This window comes from Bos taurus, chromosome 29 (assembly GCF_002263795.3).
Source record: "Bos taurus isolate L1 Dominette 01449 registration number 42190680 breed Hereford chromosome 29, ARS-UCD2.0, whole genome shotgun sequence".
NCBI lineage: Eukaryota > Metazoa > Chordata > Mammalia > Artiodactyla > Bovidae > Bos > Bos taurus.
In genome coordinates this window covers 42345026-42364975 of record NC_037356.1, presented here as the reverse complement: position 1 = coordinate 42364975, position 19950 = coordinate 42345026, and the positions used below count along the sequence as shown (strand labels likewise).

At 60.8% G+C, this 19950-nt stretch overlaps 2 protein-coding genes across 4 annotated transcripts in view; one reads left to right on the top strand and one right to left on the bottom strand.

Annotated features, from left to right (window-relative positions):
- Nucleotides 1–6789, bottom strand: part of FLRT1 (fibronectin leucine rich transmembrane protein 1) — an 86134-nt gene extending 79345 nt beyond the window's left edge. For both annotated transcript variants that reach the window (XM_059883089.1, XM_015461301.3), the window contains exon 1: nt 6643–6789. The gene's annotated coding sequence lies outside the window, so the exon portion shown is untranslated. The remainder of the gene's footprint in view (nt 1–6642) is intronic.
- Nucleotides 1–19950, top strand: part of MACROD1 (mono-ADP ribosylhydrolase 1) — a 154267-nt gene that overhangs the window by 113197 nt on the left and 21120 nt on the right. The window lies entirely within an intron of this gene.

Genomic DNA, 19950 nt, shown 5'->3' with positions numbered 1-19950 from the left:
TTGTTCAATCACTAAGTCTTGTCCCACTCTTTGTGACCCCATGGACTGCAGCACCCCAGGCTTCCCTGTCCTTCACCATCTCCCGGAACTTGCTCAAACTCATGTCCATTGAGTCAGTGATGCCATCCAACCATCTCATCCTCTGTCGTTCCCTTCTCTTCCTGCTCTCAATCTTTCCCAGCATCAGGGTCTTTCCCAGAGTCAGCTCTTTGCATCAGGTGGCCAAAGTATTTGAACTTCAGCTTCAACATCAGTCCTTCCGATGAGTATTCAGGGTTGATTTCCTTTAGGATCAACTGGTTTGATCTCCTTGCAGTCCAAGGGACTCTCAAGAGTCTTCTCCAGTGCAACAGTTCGAAAGCATCAATTCTTCGGCACTCAGCCTTCTTTACGGTCCAACTCTCACATCCATATGTGACTACCAGGGCCCAGGGGAAGCACAGGCCACCCTGTCTACGTGGACAAGAGGAACAGGGGCTGCACAGGAAGAGGCCCTGGGCAGGGCGGGTGGCAGCCACTCAAGGCTTTTCTTAGCAGGGGGGTTTGGGGTGGGGTGGGGGCGGCTGTGGGGTTCATTCAGAGATCCCCGCTCAGCCCGGCTCAGGCCACAGGTTAAGAGGGACGGGTGTGAGCCTTGTGTGCAGGAGTGTGAGTGTGTGTGGATGTCCTGTCTCCCGTCCTGGCCTGACTCTGCCATGACTGGGACTCTGCATAACTTATCAGTGGTGGGGTCTGGGCCTGGCCTGTCCCGGGCAGCCTCTCTGAGCCTCCCCACCCCCACTGAACCTAAGCCCCCTACTCAGGGCAGGGGCAGCCCAGCCCAGCCTAGGAGCCCAGTGTGCCTGCCAGGAGCCAGATTCCCTGAGCCAGAACCAGGCCCCTCCGGTCTGACCACAGCAGAGCGTGTTTTAAATCCAGGTCATCCCAGGAAAGCCAGGGGGCAGCTCCCTCGAGGGCCTGTGGGAACATCCTTGACCCAGGACCCAGGGGGGGAAGCCCCTTGAGGGGCAGCTTAGTCTGGCCGATTTCATCCCCAGGAGGCCCAGCGGGCAGGTTGGACCTTCCGCTGCCACCACACCAGCTCCCAAGGCATTTCAGCCACGGCTTCATCTTTCACTCACCCATTCATCCGCCTGCACCACACTGCGCACCTACTGTGTGCCGGGCCCCCTGACAGGACTGGGGATGCACCAGTGAGCAAGACAGACAGACATAACCCCCACCCTTAGCCATCCCTGCCACACAGGGCCTCTGATCCCGATCCCTGGTCCCCAGCCCCCATCACCACCCAGGACCAGCCCAGCCGGGCATCCCCCACCCAGAGCGGCCTGTGCGCCAACTCCCCCAGGGTCCCCTGAAAACTCAGCTCTCCTCTCTGCTCCACCAGGCAGCCCTTGGCAGCCCGCCCCCAGGAGAAGCCCATCCTGGCGCCAGCGCGCAGCAGCGTTTGTCGGGACTTGTTCCCGCAGCCCTTCCCAGGCAGGCGTCGCTGGAGATGGAGGCTGGAGGGGTGACGAGAGCGATTTGCTTCTGTAGATAAATGCCGACGCCTGTCCTCTCCGCCGAACTCAGTCCCCCTTTCCTCGCTCGTGCGCTCTCTTTTTTTTTTTTTTTTTACAGTTTGCTAAATCTGTTGTAATCTGGTGCCAACGATTAATTCAGGCAGAGGGAGGGATCAAGAGCAAAATGAAGCTGCCACAGAGCTGCTTCTCGAGAGCCGTGCAGACAGGAGCAGCCAGGACCAGCGTCTCCGTCACCCCACTTTTAATCCCAGTTTTAATTAAGTACAAAGCCGTCCCCCAAAGGCTCAGCCGCTGCCTCCCTGCTAGCGAACTCCCGCGGCCCGCCCCCTCCGCCCCAACACTGTATGCAGAGCCTGCACACCGGGGCGGGCGCCCTCCAGAAGCCCGGTTCGGCGCTCTGCCTGGGAGGCAGTGTCCCCTAGTGGTTAGCTGAGCCCCATACAGCTGGGGCCTGGAGCCTCCAGGAAGCCCCGCCTATGCTCCCTTCTTCCCCAGCCCCCGTCTGAGGGATGTTCCGAGCCAGGGGAGGGGACGCCCTTCATCACTAGCAGTCCTCAGTCTACACCAGGGTCCGCCACTCCCATCAGAAACAAGCCCAGAGATTCCCCTCCTGGCCCATCAGAGACTGTCCCTGCAGGTGGACACACAGCTCTCTCGGGAACAGGGGACCACCCTGGGCCCAGGAAGCCCGCCCTTCCAGGGCCCCCCACCCAGGAGGACAAGGCACCCAGTCGTTGTCGAGGCTGCCCCAAGAGTCCTGAGAGATGGAGATGGACCGGTCAGCAGGACCCAGGGAGACAGGACCCAGGCCTCCAACAGACCCAGAGGCCGCCCCCTCCCCACAGGCTCCCCGCACCCGCACACACGGCTCCTTCTGCGGGCTCTGTCCTCTGGGCCCCTTCCTCCTGCCCCTTCTCCTCACCGACTCCTGTTCCACCCTCACCCCCTTGGCTGAAGCACCCACTCCCCTCATCCCAGGCCCCAGCAGGCTCCCTGGCCACCCCCACCTCACAGGGCTGCCTTCAGCACGCCCAAGGCTCCGAGGTGGGAGAGGAAGCATCCGATTGCAGTCTGACCCCCGTTCCCAGCTGTAGCTCCCTGAGGGCAAGACTTGGAGCTGCTCTGGTTTCCCTCTCCCCAAGCCTCCCCCCACCCCCCGGAGCCCAGCCCCACACCTGGCCACAACTGGCGCTCAGCACTGAATGAATGAACGGATGAATGGGCAGGAACAGAGAGAAGGAGGGAGGGAGAGAAAGACAGGAGAGCCAGGGGTGCCATGTGAGCCAGCCCCCCACCACCGCCACAGCAGTGTCTATGCCCACCCCACCAGGTCCCCGACACCCTCACATCCCCACCTTCGCCGGGTGGGAGGCCGCATGTGCAAGGCCACCGTGGGAGACTCAAACCCCAGGGCTGCACTGGATCCAGCAAATAACTTCCACGAGGCGAGGCAAGGCCCCCAAATGCTGACATCATCCGCAGAGCCGCTGACCCCAGGGAATGGCTGGGCTCTGGGGGCCGCAGGCGGGCGGCGGTAAACAGACAGCCACCCGCCGCTCAGGCAGACAGGCCTGCACAGACACGGCCCTTTCTGCTCCGGCTGATGTTGGGGGGTGCCGGGCCGACTGGGGTCACATGGCATGGCAGGAGCACCCTGGGGTCACATGGTCCGTTCACCTGTCTTTTCCTCTGGCCATCTGCCCCCACCTCTCCCGGCCTTCTTGGGGTGACTGCCTCGGGGCAGAGGACAGAATACAGCTGCCTCGTGCCTGGTACAAGCCGGAGCAGGCCTGAACTTTGTCTCAGGGAGAACAACCCAGGTGTTGGGGAGGGGAACCCCCAAACCCACACATCAAAGGCAGCAGGCAGGCCTGAGGCCCACGCCAGCCCCACCCTTCCAGAGCCCTTGAGGCCCCTCTGAGTGGTGAGCACCCTGGGGCAACCCTCCACTGCAGGCATTTGGGACCTCAGCCACGCCCACACACCCCCACACCCCTCCTGGTCCGAACCCTCACAGCCCATACGCCCCATCCCACGAGGGCTCGGAGACGAAAACCCCTCAGCCTCACCCCTTAGCTCCTGGACGCTCCCACTGACACTGACGCTGCCAGCCCCCAGCCCACTGAGATGAGATCCCACCCAGAATGGACTTTGCTGGCTGGGGTGGGGGGACCCGGGGCAGTCCTTCCTGCTCCTCCAAGGCCTGAAGAAGCTGAAAGCCCTCAGCCCAGTGTGAGCCAGGGGTGGGGACCCCAGGGCGCACCGCCCTGCTAGGCATAAACTCTGCTAGACGCTTCGGATGCATCGTCTCACGGGGGTTCCCCCACGGCGGGTACTGCTCTTGTCCCACTTTCCACACGAGGATATCGAGGCCCAGTGAGATACAGTCACTTGCCTGAGGTCAGCAGGCCAGGCAGAGAACCCTCCCCAGGAACCACAACCCTCCCCGAGGACCCTGGGGGCAGAAGCGTGGGCCCTGCCGAACCCCCGCAACAGCCCCAGACCGGCCCCACCTCTGAGACGAGGCCGTTTCTCAGCCCTGACTCTGGGGCAGCCTGGCTGGCTGGGAAGCTGGCGGCCAGCAGGTCCCCAGTTGCCAGAGGACACGTAGCGGGGCCATCCGCCTCTCGGCGCAGGGCCTTAACCCACTCCCCGCACTCCTGAGCCGCCCTCCCCCTCCCAGCACTGCCTCCCTGCCCGCTGCCTCTGTCCCACCTGACTGGGCAGAGGGGGCTGTGCCCAGCTGGCCTCAGGGGCCTCATCCCCCTCCCCCAACACCAGGGCAGCCGCTTCTTGACACCTGCCGCTGCGCTGGGCCTCGGCGGGCAGTCAGCTGGTTCCGGGCCTGCCTCTCTGTCCCCTGACACCTGCTGTGTGAGGTCCCCCTGGAGCGCCCGTCCATCTCAGCTGACATGGAAGTGGGTACACACACGCCCTGCCGTCCCAAACTCAGGGTGCCCACCCATTCTCCCAGGGTGGGGGAGCCGCTGTATCCCCCTGTGCAGGCAAGGAAACGGGTCGCCAGAGGGGCAGGCCCAGGGCCACCCCCTGGGTGACACGGGCTCAGCCACCAGCCCTCAGTCTGCACAGAGCGGAGTCTCGCAGGCCATTGGCAGCAGGTGATGCGCTGGGGTGGCAGCTCCCATCCCCTCCTTAGAGCCCAGCTGAGGGGACCTCCCAGGGGCTGAAGAGGAGGAGGTGCCGGGTCGGGGTCGGGGGACACACCAGGAAGGGCTCTGACACTGTCTACTATCAGCCCCCCAGCCTTTGGGGAACCTGACCCCTCGGCCCTCCAAGGCCTCTGCAGGTGCCCGTAGCCCTTGGGGACCCCTTCAGCCCTGGAGGAAGACATCTGTCCACCTCGCCCTACGATGTAATGCATCCTGTCCCCACTCCCCCAAGCTCAGCCTCAGGGGTGAGTACACTCAGCAAGGCAAAGTGAGGTTCAGAGAAGCAGGGACTTTCAGCCAGTAAGTGGAAGAGCGAAGGCCCGCAAACCGGAGTTTAGGGGAACTCTTGCAGGCTCCAGCCGCCCCGGGACATGCCTGCCTTAAACTCATGGCCAGGGAGACTTTTTACAGAAGAATCCAGCCCCGGCTGTCTGTGAGATCACGGAGTCAGGGGCACACACATAACCCCCCAACACACACACACACAAACACTGTCTGCCCTCTCTCCTGCTCTCAGCCCGCGGCTGACTCCTCAGCCAGGATGTGACAGCCTCCTTCTGCCCCTCACCGCTTCCAGGGCCTCCTCTCTGCCTGCTTAGTACCCCTCCTGGGCAGGGGCCCTGGCTGGCAGCTCAGATCATTTCCATTTAAACCTCCGAGGAAGCCCTGCACAGTCGCCCACGGAGTCGGCTCCAGCTGACAGGTGATGTTTGCGCCTCTCCTCCTGGGGCTGGCAGGAAGACATGCTCAGAAAATCGGAGCCCGGAGCCCCTGAGCGTGGCCACCTTGCCCACAGCTGCTGAGCAGAGAGGGACATGCCCCAGCCCACCTTCCTCTGCCAGTGGCATCCTTCATTCTACGGGCTCCGTGAGCCCACACGGACAGCCTGCTCCCCAGCTCCTAAGCTCACCTGGGGAGGGAAATCAGACAGACTGGTCCTTGTTGTCCCTGAGGATGCAGAGGCCAGGGTGGGGCAGGGTAGGACCCAGCTGCCCCCCACCTCTGCCCCCAGCCCAGGCTTCATTTATTCGCATCAGCGCTCTGGCTTGAGCCACAGGGGCCTCGCACAGCCCAAATGGGCTGTGTTTGAAGCCACACACACCCCAGAGAGCCTCAGAGCCCTCCGGGGCGCCGGGAAGCCTGGGGCAGCTCCCTGATGTCAACCGCTCCACAACTTTCTCCTCCTCGGGGAGCTCTGATCAGCCAGGGCTCCCTGTAGCTGGGCAACAACACTCCCCAACCTTCCGGCCCTGAGCCTCCAGTCCCCAGCAGGAGGGGCGGGCCCCCGGCCTCTGGCTTGGGGGTGGGGGCACCGGCCGCCCCCGGCCTCCAGACCGGAGGTCCCATCCTTCCATCCGCCAGGTGCACCGCCCTGGTCCCCTGCCCCGAGCAAGGCTGACAGTTCACGGCGCGCTCGGGGAGGGAAGTTGGAGGCTGCTTAAGCCCCCCTTGAAGTCGTTTTAAAAATAAAACCTCGCTCCAGCCGTGACTCACGAGGCTGGTGGGGACGGGAGCTAGGCGCCCGGGCCGGCAGGCTGCCTCTCTTCGCGCGCCCCAAGCCCTTCGGCTCTGAGAGCCGGCACCGTCCGGCTCAGCTAGACGACCCCCGCGGGCAGGGCCGTCTCCCTGGGGGCGCAGTGAGGGCTCGGGTCGGGGCTCCTGCCGAGCCCCCGCCCTTTCCAGCCCCTGGTGGAGAGTGGAGCCTCCGGCCGCGCACCCCGCGCCTCCCCGCGGCGGAGCCAGCGCCATGGGTCCTCAGCTCTCGACTCGGGGTGGGGGGGACCCTCTCCCCAAATCCCAAAGGCTGCACGGTCCCCGTGGCAGCCGGGCAAAGGCGGGCAAAGGGATCCTGCAGCGCCTCCCTGCACTCGCCCTCCCCGCCTCGCTGGCCCCGGAGCCCCGTCCCGCACGCGCGGACCCCGGCCCCCGCCCCGGACATCCATCCTTACCTGCGCAGCGGCCGGAGAGGCGGGTCTCCTCGGGAAACTTTGCGGCGACGGCTGGAGCCTCAGGGGTTATTCCAAGGAGCGGGCGGAAACTGGAGCCGGAGGGCGCCCAGGGGCGCCCGGGAAAGGAGCCCCCGGCGCGCGGCGGGGCGCGGTGGCGGGCCCAGGGCGGGGGGCGCCCGGCGGCGCATCTGCCCGGCTCCGGCGCCCGGCGGAGCCGCGGGGGGCGTGCGCGGGGCGGGGTAGGGGTGCGCCGGGCGGCCGGGGTGGGTGCGCTCGGCCGGGCGAGGGCTAGCAGCGGTGCTTGCGCGAGCGGCGGCGGCGGCGAGCAGGGCGCGGGGAACCAGGCTGTGCGGCGGCGGCGGCGGCGGGGGCCGTGCGTGCAGGCGCGGAGCGGGGCGGGAGGGGAGGGCGGGGAGGAGGCGACGGGGGCGGGGGCGCCGCGCTGCGCACTGGCCGGCGGGACCTGGAGCGGGAGGCTGCGCCGCCGCGCGGGGACTCGGGCCCAACCCGGGAGACTCGGCCTCCGCGTCCCCCTCCTCCTGCCCTCGGCTAAAATGGATGAGGAGGTTGGGGTGTCGGTCCCCAGTGGAGGCGGGGAGGCTGAGGAGGGAGACTCCCAGAACCAACCTCCAGCGCGGGGGGTGGGGGGGCGGGGAGAGAGAATCGGGTTCTCGCTCACGTGCGCCTCCCCTTACACCCCTCCTCTCTGCACTCATTCATTCATCCTTCCAACCAACCACCCATTCATTCATTCACAAACAGCTACCCATCATCTACTGTGCGTGCCAAGGTAACCCCTTCCTCCCTGCCTGGCGCCCCTTCCCCCTCGCTTGCTTCCCTCCCTTTGCTCTGCCAAGCTGCCTGAGCGGGCAGGGCCCCCAGCCCGGCCTTGCCCCTCACCAGCTGACTGTGACCTTGAGTCAGTTACTTAACCTCTCCAAATCTCAGTGTCCCCTGTTGTAAAAATGGGAGCGTGAATAGCCTACCTCCAAGGGTTAACAGGAAGGTTGGAGGAGTAGGAAGGTGCCCAGGGCAGTGCCTGGCACACATGAGGGACTTAGGAAGTGTCTGCACCTGTTGTGTGAGATCTAGTGTGAGGGTGGGGGTGGACCAGACCCCCCTCCTCTGAGCCTGGAAAGTCCCCATGTTCTTGGCCTTCTCTGGGACACTAAGGAGGCCCCTCCGTCTGTCTGCGCCTCCCCTGGCCAGACCTTGTCACCAAGCTCAGTCATCTGGTCCTGCAACCCTTCCTCCTGGAGGCCTGTTCTGAGCAAGTCCTCAACCTCTTCCTGGAGCCCCACCACCTCCACCTGGGCCCCACAGCTTGCCGGTCCATGCCCAGAATCCCCAGTCTGGCTGGGACCCCCTCTGCCATCCCGGCCCCTTCCACCCACTGTCCAGCTGCAGGAGGGTGTTAGACCCTTCCAGGAGCCCAGCCTACCCTGCGCTTTGCTGTCCTTCGGTGCCTGGCCGGCCCCCTCCCTGGGACACCCCCCTGGCTTCTCCCTGGGAGCAGGTTGCCGTTAGGGATGCTGGCCCCTGTCTCCCCCACGTCCTGTGCTCGCCCACCCTTCTCGCCACCCCCAGCCCAGAGCGAGCCCCTCTGTCTGGATCCCTCTGCCTGGGGCCCTCTTTCCTTTCCCTCCCCATTTCCTCCCCTATCTCCCTTTCTCCCTTCCCCTGCTTTATACTCAATTCACCAAACAGCTATTTTTTTCCTCCCAATTTTTATTTATTGTCCAAACAGCATTATCCCCACAATAAAGGAAAGAAAAAGAACCCACAACGCTACCACCCTGTGGCGTCAACAGCCTTGGTTCCTCCATCAGCCTCAGTCAGCCGCTGTTCCCTTCCAGGCTTGTCCACACACTGCCGGCTGTAATTTTTACAGAGCTCTGGTTTCCGTTCCGCCTCCCCAGACCCCCAGATGGACGTGGGGGCCCTGGGGCTCTGTCTTCCCTCTGTCGTGGCACTTAACAGGTTGCTCAGGAATTATGTCTGTGTCTCCCTCCTCCTCTAAACTGAATCCCTTGAAGGAGGGACCCCTTTCTGTCCCTCCCACCCCCACGCCAAGCACAGGGCTGACACAGAGCAGGCACTCAGAGCCTCAGAGTGGAGTGGATGGTATGGGTATAGCTCTTTTTTCTTCTTTTTTTAATATTTATTTATTTGGCCGTGCCGGGTCTTGGTTGCAGCACGTGGGATCTTTCATCTTCACTGCAGCATGGGAGAGCTTTTACCTGCGGCACACGGTTCCTCTTAGTTGTGGCATGTGGGATCTAGTTCCCTGACCAGGGATCGAACCCCAGACCCCCTGCAATGGGAGTCTTAGCCACTGGACCACCAGGGAAATCCCCGTAATAGTGGTTTTAATGGCTGCATGATTGTCCATCAAGCTGATGTTCCCAGTGGTGACACACAGTTCAGGGAACATGGAGGTCCACTGTGCCGGGTGCTTTCTGGGTACCCAGAACCAAAGGGAATCAGGCCCTGCTAGACTCCGCCCTGGCCAAGCTGGGAATCCAGCAGCGGGGTGGACACCTCAATAGTTACAGCTTAGCAGGATCTTCCTGAAACAGACGTTGTCACCACGTGACCCCAGGACACAGGGGCCAAGTCAACTGCAACCTCAAGGACAGCTTTCCAGGGGAGGTGGCCCTTGAGCTGGTCGTGGAGGGTCAGGAGGAATGTTCTGGGCAGACCCCAGAAGCTCATTTCAGCTTGTCAGGGACGTGAAAGAGCCTGGGGTTTGGCGGTCTGGCATTCTTGGTTGGAGCTGGGGGGTTGCGGTCAAGGGGGCCATGGTGGAAGCTGAGGTGACTGATGTCATCCAGGCCAGGTGTCCATACAGGGCTTTGGACAAGTCTGGAGAGTCTGGCCTTTGTCTCGGAAAGGGCAGGGTGCAGGGAGGGTGGCTACAGCAGAGGCACTATTGGCCGTGAGGTTCAGAAAGATCACTCGTTCATTCAGCACACACTTGCTGAGTTGAGCCCCTGGGTGCTGCGGGGCTCCCCAAGGGCATGGGCTGGTGGGACCCTGGCCCAGGAGGACTGAGCTGGTCTTCGAGCCAGGCACTCACAGAGATGCTGTCTGCATGAGGCAGCACGGATCACACAGGGACAGTTTCAGCCTTGGGCTCACCAAAGCCCCGGCTCCCCAGGCCCCAGGGCGTCAGTAACCCAGGTGGTGTCTGGCATCCAGGTGCAGTGGGTCCTACTGCCGGGCAGCCGGGGTCATGCTGGCCCTGCCTCCCGCTACCTGCCTGCCCTCTCAGGAGTTCTCAGATGTGGACTCTGCTCACCCCCCCACCACTTACCCACTGCTGACCCTGGCCCTCCACCAGCCTCCCTGTCCCTTATCTTAACGGGGTCACCACGCCCCTCCTGAGGCTCCTGGACAGTCTGATGAGGCCCCGAGGGGAAGGTGCTTTGTACACTGTGAAGTGCAGCGACAGCACAGCTCATCGTGTTTAAATTGTTGACAGTCGAGGTTGGGCCACTCTTGGCCCTGCTGAGACTTGCTCTGGGCTGGGCTGGGCTGGGCTGGGGGCAGCAGGAGAGACTACCTGACCCATGAGAAGGGTAGGGTCTGCCCTGCTGGATGGTCAGTGGGCATCACCAGGGACCCCTTGTCCTCAGGCTCGGTGCTGGGTGTCCAGGAACGAAGCCCCATGAGGGAGTGAGTGGTCAGGGGTCAGCACCCCTAAAAAGACTAAGAGCTATTGTTCAGAGGGCATGACCTTGGGCCAGCTGCCCAAAAGTCAAAGGCTTAGCCTGACCCCCAGACCCCAGCTTAGACATCATCTCCAGGGAGGGTAGACCTCCAGCTCCTCACCTGGAGCCAGAGAGCCTCCCGGTGGCCCCATCTGTGGGTTCTTGGTCTTGGAGATCACTGTCCTCCAAGACCCCAGGGTCCCCTGCCTCTGGGGGCACGTGATGGGGTATGGGGGCGAGAAGTTCCGTCACTGCACACCTGGCCATCCCAGACCGTGGTCTCCTGGTGACACCCAGGCGCATCCGGTTACATTTCCGTGAATCACGAGCATGTAGCCTGCGGGTAGGCTGGCGGTGCACACCTGGCTGGGCACACCAGTTCCCATCGGAAAGTCACGGCAACTTCTCTGATCCAACTCCTAGCACCACCACGCTCTCCCTCCCGCCTCTGTGCGTGAAAGCCTTGCATCCTGCACAGCACGGAGGGTTGCAGCACAGGACAGGCAGGGCTTGGACCCAGGGCAGAATTTCAGGGGCAACAAGGCCCCAACTCGGGAGGAAGTCCCAGAGAGGGTGCTCCAGGGAGCAGGCACAGCAGGGGCAAAGTTAGGTCAGACAAAGCCAGCAACTCCCGAGGACAGGTGCTGGGGGCCGTGGGGAAGGGTGGGCAGGGCAGCCTGTGGCCGGGCTCGGAGCCCACCGGCTCCGGCTGCTCTCTGCTACTGGGTGCCCTCTTGCCCGCAGCACTGAGTTGAGTCCCGCCACCCTGCCCTCTCCCGCCTCTCCGGACCAAGTCAGCTCCTACTGACCCCTCAGCCCAGGGCTTGACCATCCTGCCCTTTTAGAGGCCTTCCAGACCCATTTTTCCCAATGGGGTCACTTGCTCTCTCTTCCCCGCCTTGTCTTCCCCTTGGAAGTGCTTAGCTCAGTCTATATATTTTTTTTATAATTTTAGTTATGTATTTATGGCTGTCCTGGGTCTTCATTGCTGCAGGCGGGCTTTCTCTAGTTGAGGTAAGTGGGAACTACTCTTCCTTGTCGTGTGCGGGCTTCTCATTGCGGCAGCTTCTCCTGTTGCAGAGGAAGGCTCTAGGGCATGCGGGCTTCAGTAGTTGCGGCTCCCGGGCTCTAGAGCACGGGCTCAGTAGTTGTGGTGCCCGGGGTTAGTTGCTCCAGGGCATGTGGGATCTTCCTGGACCAGAGATCGAACCTGTGTGCCCTGCACTGGCAGGCGGATTCTTTACCACCATCCGAGCCACCCAGAAGCCCCATTTGTGTGATTTATGTGACCCTGTTTCTCATCTACGGGACCACACTTCCACATCTCTGAGATCGGGGCGTGGCCAGCAGTGCGTCTTCTTCCCCGGTTGTACGTGACGCTTTGGTGAGACTCAGGATCGATGGGGCCCGTGTTCGTTGTGTGTTTTGTTGGTGTCTGTCCCTCCCAGTAGACTGCGAGCCCCTTGAGGGCACATCCTGGGCCTCTCATGGTCCCTGCATGTCCCCAGCACCTGCTGCGGCACCGGGCACCTGGGGAGGAGTCAGGCGCTGCTGAGACAGCCCTGCAGGCACCAGGGACAGAGCTGCCCGAGGCCAGCTGTGATTCCTCAAAATGCCCCTAGATGATGGTCCCAGGGGCTCAGAGGGGAGCCACACACTTCCGGGAGTATGGCACGGTGGGGTCCTGGAGTGTGTGTATGGGTGGGGGTGATGGGAGGTGAAGGATGGAGATCCGGACTGACAGCCACCACTCAAGCCCCTGGGTGGGTGGGGAGAAAGACGCCAAAGAGTCAGAACCGGCCTGAGGCAGAGGCAGGACCGTACCACCCCAGGGCCCGGGGTTCCCCACCAGCCCACCCTCCCCGGCCCTGGTTGGACTGAGGCTACTTGTCTCTGATGGGCCCTCCTCGTCCCCCAACAAATGACATCACCACCACCCCATTCCCCCACCTCCTCCAGGCAGCCGGGGCTGCCTCTTGCTCCTCCCTACCCCCTTCACTCCTGAGCCCTTGTTCCCAGCAGAAGCAGTGCTCCTGAGGACGACTCAAGCATTTCTTGACTCTGGCTATCGTGCACCTGTTACACACATCCTAAGTCAGGTTCAGGAAGGGAGATGTGAGCTGTGTCTTAAAAGGACAGCGTGAGTGGAGGGGTCAGCCCGTGCCGAGGTCCAGAGGGCTGGTGGGGAGCAGCAGCTGGTGGGCAGAGGGTTGTGGGACCCGGGAGACAGAGGAGAGGCTCGAAGTACAGGCCTGATCTGGAAGGAAGTTGGAGGGAGGAAAAGAAAGGGCACATACCCACAATGTTGGGGAGCCAGGGAGCAGGGTCCCGACTGCCCAAGGCAGGAGAAGTGGAGGGCAGGGTGGAGGATGGTGGGGGGTGGAAAATTCGGGGTTTCAAGACTGGAGGCTCAGAGACCTGCTAAAGCCCCACCTCCACAGTCAACCCCTCCACCCCACCGTCGCCTCTTCTTAACCCCCCCACAGACCTTCGGGGCTCAAAATCCTCCCCACCTCCTCCCGCTCCCACGCCTGCCCCAGTTTACTGCCTCGGTCTCCACCACCACCCAGGGGCTCTTGAAGCCCAGTGCCCCGAGTAGGCCACCTCCCCAGAGGACTCAGTTCCTGAGCCCTTCCCCTTGGGTCCTCTCTGTCCCCCCAACAAGCTCCAATAACCCAGGGCAGCTGAAGCCACTGAGGCTGGGGGTGGAGCCATGGGAATCTGCAGATGAGGTGTCCTGAGCCAGGATCCCCAGCCCGAGTCCTGGTGGAGCAGAGCTGTGGTCCAGAGCCAGGGTTGAGTGGGGTCACTCAAGGCCCCCCAGTCTGCCCAGCACAGGGACAGCCAGGCCTGGCAGGTTCTGAGCTAAGTAATCCTCTGCGATGGGGCACCAGGAGGACCCAGAGAGGAGGGGGTGCAGGAGGAGGGGGAGGGTCTGGGTGACAGTGGGGGATGGGGTTGCCCAGCAACCACCACGCTGCCGCTGCCGAGGAGGGATCCTTAAAGAGCTGAGCGGAAAGGCTGGGCCTCAGAGGGGCTGAAGCACCGCCTCGCATACCAATGGCTGCCACCTCCTCCTGCCAGGAGTGCGGCTCCAGCTGGGAGGCCTGGGAGCAGGGGCGCCCAGTCCAGGGCCACCTGAAGCTGCTGGGCCGGAACCAGGCTGGGGTCCTATCTGGTCCCCACAGGACACAACATGGGAGGGGCCAGAAGGCCGCCGTGAGACCCTCAGGGAGGGGGCACCCTGAGCCCCCGGACCCCAGGGCCTGGGACAGGAGGGAACTGGAGCTTCTCAGCCCCAGCCCTGGCCCTCCCGACAAAGGAGCACTGGTCTTAGGTGAGTGACCTCTTGTCCAGTGGCTCAGCGGTAAAGAGCAATGCAGGAGCCGCAGGAGACACAGGTTCGATCCCTGGGTTGGGAAGATCCCCTGGATCCCCCTCCTGGAGGAGGGCATGGCAACCCACTCCAGTAGTCTTGCCTGGAGAATCCCATGGACAGAGGAGCCTGGTGGGGCTACAGTCCATGGGGTCGCAAAGGGCCGGACTTGACTGAAGCGACTGAGCACGCAGGAACAAGAGTGACCTCGTCCTGGCCGAGTGACCTTGAATGAGCCACCTCCCCAGCCTTGTGTGTTGAGAGCCCCAGACAGGACTGCCCAGAGGAGGCGGCCAGAGAAGGCTGGGTCTGGTGGGTGGAGTTTCTACACGGGTCCTTCCTGGTGTCTGACTTACGTTCCCTGCACCGCACACGGGCTTGCCGCCTTTCCTCAGTCTTTATTGGGAAGAAGGATGTCTGTTTGGTCTCAGTACCACACCTCGTATTCCAAAAGCAACAACGAGGCTGAGATTCGGCCATGTGGTCTTCTAGTTCCTTTCCTATTAGGGCCTCGGCTTCCCCGTCTATACACAGAGGGGCTGGACTAGCTCGAGGGGGCCTTGCCGGGCTCCCAGGATGCGCCTCTGGACCTCTGCCCCCTTCTCAGCATACCGGGGAGAGCTCCCTCCCAGCTTCCTGCGGTGGTGGAAGGTGAGGGCCGGGCATCGCAGAGGCCAGAACCCCGCTGTTCCCTCACACCAGGATTCTTCTTCCATCGACTGGGTTGTGCCACATTTGGAGCCAATCTCATGCCCTAATTGGTCCCTGTGGGTTTAGCATGACCTCTCCTCCTGGCCGTCCATCAGCCCATCCTTGGCCACCACCGTCCCCCCAGCCCCCACCTCCAGGTCCACTTCCTTCAGTAGGCGCCCCCTCAGCTCTGAGAAGCTGCCTCCCCCTCTCTGTTTTATTTATTTATTTATGCCTATGCTGGGTCTGCCTTGCCGCTCAGGCCTTTCTCTCGTTGTGGCGAGCAGGGCCTAGCCTCCAGTGCCAGTGCGCAGGCTTCTCGTTGCAGTGGCTTCTCTTGCTGGAGCACAGGCTCTCGGGCGCTTGGGTGTCAATAGATGCAGCTTGTGGGCTGCGCAGCTGCGGCTGCCGGGCGGGCTCTAGAGCGCAGGCTCTGTAGCTGTGGCGCACACACTTAGTTGCTCCACAGCATGTGGGATCTTTCTCGACCAGGGATCGAACCCGTGTCTCCTGCATTTGCAAGTGGATTTTCTACCCCTGAGCCACCAGGGAGGCCCCGGCGCTGCTTTCTAAAGTGCTAGCCTGACCCTGATGCTCCCTCACTCTAGCACCCTCCATGGCTCCCCAAGGCCGTGGGAGAAGGCTCAGGGCCCCATGGTCCTGGCTGCCCCTCTGCCCTCAACTCATCCTCACTCTCCTCTGAACATTTCAACCAGATGGGGCTGCATCAACATCTATTGAATAAATGAATGACACAGAGAGCAGATCTTCGGTGCCAGCCATGCTGGCCTCCAAGACATAGGAACAACCAAGGCAGACCAGGCCCTCTTACAGGCTGCCACGCTGGTAATGAACCAGCAAATAAATGAGAGGATGGGATCGCTCCAGAACCATGACGTGTCTTCCTAAGGAACTTAAACGGGGTGATAAGAGGAACAGGGTGGGAGGCACTTCAGGGGGAGGCCTTTCAGAAGAGGCAACATTTTCACTGAAGACCTGAAAGATGAGCAGGAGTCAGTTTGGAAAAAGCTGGAGAAAGAGTGTGCCAGGCAGAGGCGGGGCAGTACGTGCAAAGGTCCTGAGGCATGAGAGAGCCAGACCTATTCGAGGAAGAGAAAGAAGTCCAGGAGACCAGGGAGAATGGAGCATGCAATGCAGCCATGCGTTTGTGGAGGGGAATATAGATTTTATTCTAAGTTTAATAGCAAGCTATTTGAGAGTTTCAAGCAGGGAAGTGACATGATCTAATTTATATTTTAAAACGATCATCTGAACAACCGCTTTGGAGAACAATTTGGCAGTAACTAGTCGAGTTAAAAGATGTTCATATACCACAACCCAGCACTCCCATTCCCAGGCATACAGGAAATAAATTCTGGACCTGGGCTCATGGCCGTGTGCAAGATGCTACTTTGGCTGGGTTTGCAAGAGAGAAAGTGAGTATGTTTGATGGTCGGTGGGAGGACAGGTAGATGAGTGTGGGAATGTCCCAGCCTGGAATATTACACAGCAGTGAAAGCAGCCCGACCAGAGCAGCCCGGGCCTGCCGGAGGAGCCACCCCAGCCTCGCTGTGAAGGGTAGCAGCCGATCCCAGGAGCTCCACTTTCTAAGACATGAGGACCTGGGCAGTAGCCTGTTGAGGGACGTACAGAGTACAACTCTAAAGAAAATACATGCAGGGCTTCCCTGGTGGCTCAGTGGTAAAGAGTCTGCCTGCCAATGTAGGAAATGCTGGTTCCATCCCTGGTCTGGGAAGACCCCACGTGGAGCAACTAAGCCGGTGACCACAACTACTGCGCCTGCGCTCTGGAGCCCGGCCCAAGAGCAGCAACTCCTGAGCCCGCGCTCCTAGAGCTTGTGTTCCGAAACGAGAGAAGCCCTGCAACGAGGAGCCGCGCCCTGCAGCTGAAGAGCAGCCCCCACACTCCACAGCTAGAGAAAGTCGGTGCAGCAGGGAAGACCCAGCACAGACAAATATAAATAATAACTTTTTTACATTGTTAAAAAGAAAGTAGTATAGTAGTAATGTTAGTCTCCCAGTCGTCTCCGACTCTTTGTGACCCCACGAACTGTAGCCCACCAGGCTCCTCTGTCCATGGGATTCTCCAGGCAAGAATACTGGAGTGGGTTGCCATTCCCTTCCCCAGAGGATCTTCCTGACCCAGGGATTGAACCCGGGGCTCCTGCATTGCAGGCAGATTCTTTGCCATCTGAGCTACAGGGAAGATGTTACAAAGAAAACACATACCAAATTCAGAGTGGTGGGTTCTTCTGCCAGGGAGGGAGGGTGGGCTTCATTTCTATGACGTTATATTTGTTGGGCTGTTGGTGGGGTCGAGGGACCGTGTGTGTGTGTGTGTGCGCGCGCACTTGCTTTCATCAGTAGAAAAGGAGCACCCATTGCCGGACAGGATGGAGGGGAACCGTCTGCTGGACAGGGCCAGCAGTGGAGCCGTCCAGGTGGGAGGAGACAGTGGCTGGCCCTCATGGAGAAGTGGGAAGCGCAACCCCCAACCTGCCCAGGTGTTCAGAACCAGCAGTCTTTCCTCCTCCCAACCCGTGGTTAGTTTTCTGCTCAATTAGCCCCTGGTTCTCAGGCTCCTCTGTCCATGGGATTCTCCAGGCAAGAATCTTGGAGTGGGTAGCCGTTCCCACCTCCAGGGGATCTTGCCGAGCCAGGGATCCAACCCGGGTCTCCTGCATTGCAGGCAGATTCTTTACCGTCTGAGCCACCAGGGAAGCCCCAACTTTTCTTCTCCTTTTTCAGGAAGAAAAGTGAAGCTCAGAGAGGGCAAGGGGCTGCCTGAGACCACCCAGCAAGCTGGGGGCAGAGGAACCTGTGATCCTTCCTTAGGGGTAGTGGGCCTCTCTGGCCAAGAGGGACTGAGCAGGAAGTCAAGATTGCCTTCAGGACCCACCCACAGCAGTGGACAAGCGGCCTCTCCAGGCCCCTCCCCCAGAACACATTCCCCTCATTGTCCAGTCCCTCCCGACTCCGCGGGGCTCCCTGGGCCCCAGCCCCTCGTTCCTGCACAGCTGGAGACTGCGCCGCCCGGCTGGCTGGGGCCCAAGTCATCTCTTGTAATTGGGTTTCTGGGCTGCTCGTGGTTATGCTAATGGTGGGACGCTGGGACCCCTGGCTCCTGGGGGCGGGGAGGCCCAGGCTGCAGCCACGGTCCCACTGCGCTGCCGACTCAGCACTTCCTTAGAAATCAGTCCGCCCAATTCATAGCCTGGCTTCCTTGCGCGAATCACGTTAACCTCTCTGAACATCTATTTCCTCATCTGTAAAGTGAGAAAAATAATAGTACCCGTTCATTAGGCTCTCCAGGGAGGGAAGGGTAAAGTGAAGGAATCCACTGGAAACGCTTGGCCCAGCGCCTAGCATGAAGAATTTGCTCGATAAATGTGTTATTAAGTATTTTTTATTTTTGTTTAACGTCTAAAAGTTCCTCCAGGAAAATGTGAACAGGGGCTAGCCGAATCTGTGTGATGAGCTAATGGGTGACTCATTTTTCTTTTGCTTTTTTTTGTATATGATCCAATTGGGGGCAATGAACACGGATTTCTTGCAACACAAAATGCCAATAAGTGGAAGGTGTCTGGGTAGATTGGAGAGTGGGTGTTGAGGGTGGGTGGGGTCCAAGGGCTTGAGATCTGGCTTCGGGGCCTCTGGCTGGGACCCTAGGTTTTCAGGGGCAGAGTCCAGGCAGGAGGGGATGAAGGAGGGGCCTAGAACCACAGCAGGAACCACAGCCAGGTCACCTGCTTTGAGCTTCAGTGGCTGACTGGGCGGCTTTTGTAGGGAAAGGCATGGGGATGGGATGCCGGGGGTAGACCAGGGAGTGAACTGCAGAGTTGGGCTGGGCATGGGTGAACGGGGAGGCCCATCTGAGGTTCAAGATAGCAGAGGAATGAGAGCCTGGCCCAGGGCCAGTGGGAAGGAGGAAACTGAAGGGGAGATTTCTTTGCTCTCTGCAATGAGAGAAAAGCCCGCACAGCAATGAAGACCCAGCACAGCTGAAAACTCCCAACAGATTTAGGGAATCTCAGGGCTTCTGTTCAGAGAACAGGGAGTGAGAGGCTCGATCCTGGAGGCAAGCAAGCCAAATCTGGCTGAGCAGCATGCTGAGTGGGCCAGGTTCCAGAGTCAGAGCAATGGGACTGGAATTCTATCTCCGCCATCCTCAGTGATTGGCCTCAGACCAGACACTTACCTGAGCCTCAGTCTCCCCATCTGTAAAATGTGGCTGTGCGTCCAGCCAGTCCCCATGCCTCTCCCTAGGAGGCTGGTGAACAAGCCTTGATGAGCAGAAACTGCTGTCGTTATTGTTGTTGTTATTATTTTACATTTTATTTATTTGTGCATTTTTGGCGGCGCTGGGTCTTCATTGCTTTCTCTCGTTGCGGTGGTCGGGGGTACTCTGCAGTTGCGGTGTGCGGGCTTCTCATTGCGGTGGCTTCTCTTGTTGCAGAGCAAGGGTTCTAGGCACGAGGGCTTAGTTGCCCCAGGGCACGTGGGATCTACCAGGACCAGGGATGGAGCAGTGTTCTCTGCATAGGCAGGCGGATTCTTAACCACTGGACCACCAGGGACGTTTGTTGTTATTATTAAAGCAACAGCCTGGTCTCCTCCTTCCTCCTGGCTGACTGGGGAGAGCGGGGACCCCACTCCTGCACCCAGTGTTTTACAGGCATTTTAAACTTTATCATCCATGCCCCAGAGACCTTCACTTAACTGACCTCTCTACCCCCCCACACAGGAGGAAACTCCCCAGGGAGCGGAGCAACTGGCCCAATATCACGGCTGGGGGTTAGGGACCAGGCCTTGCAAAGCACAAGGACGTTGCCTCCCCCGAAGTGGATTGTGGTTTTGGACTTTGCCTCTCTGGGCCTCGGTTTCCCCATCTGTAAACAGGGCGGGAAGGTCTGTGTATACACACGTACATGCATATTAAGATGCTCAGCAGAGGTCCGTATAAAAGCCTGGTGCTGAGAAATGGGAGCCTCGTGTGCCCCAGGAGGGCCTCCCCAAGTCTGGGGAATGTCCAGTAAGCCTCTCACTTTCCACCAGGCAGCCCCACATCACGGGGACCGTGACCTTGGCCTAGGGGAGGGAGCTTGTCAAACACGGCAACTGCTCCCGCAGCCTGAGATGCCTTTGAAGTCTCTTGTTCTATCTTCAAAAATTCAGCACATTTCACATTTTATTCCATCTGTGGGGCGTTTCTAATCTAAAACGTGTTTTAAACGGCTTGCCCTCGAGTAACAGGGACACCCACCGCAGCCCTGCGGGGAGGCAATGGTGTTGATTTCCTGGGAACAGAGTCCCCAAACCACCCACCCCTTCCTCCCCATGAGGCTGGGGCCACCGTTCCACTGACCCGGGCTGGGGGGCCGTGGTCAGTGGTCACCTCACAGGTACCAGGCGCTGTGCTAGAGTCTGGGGCGCGGCTGAGTGGTGGGGCTCGGGCAGGGGGAGGCAGGGCAGGTACCACGGAATGGACGGGGTTGTTCTGGGGGAGAAC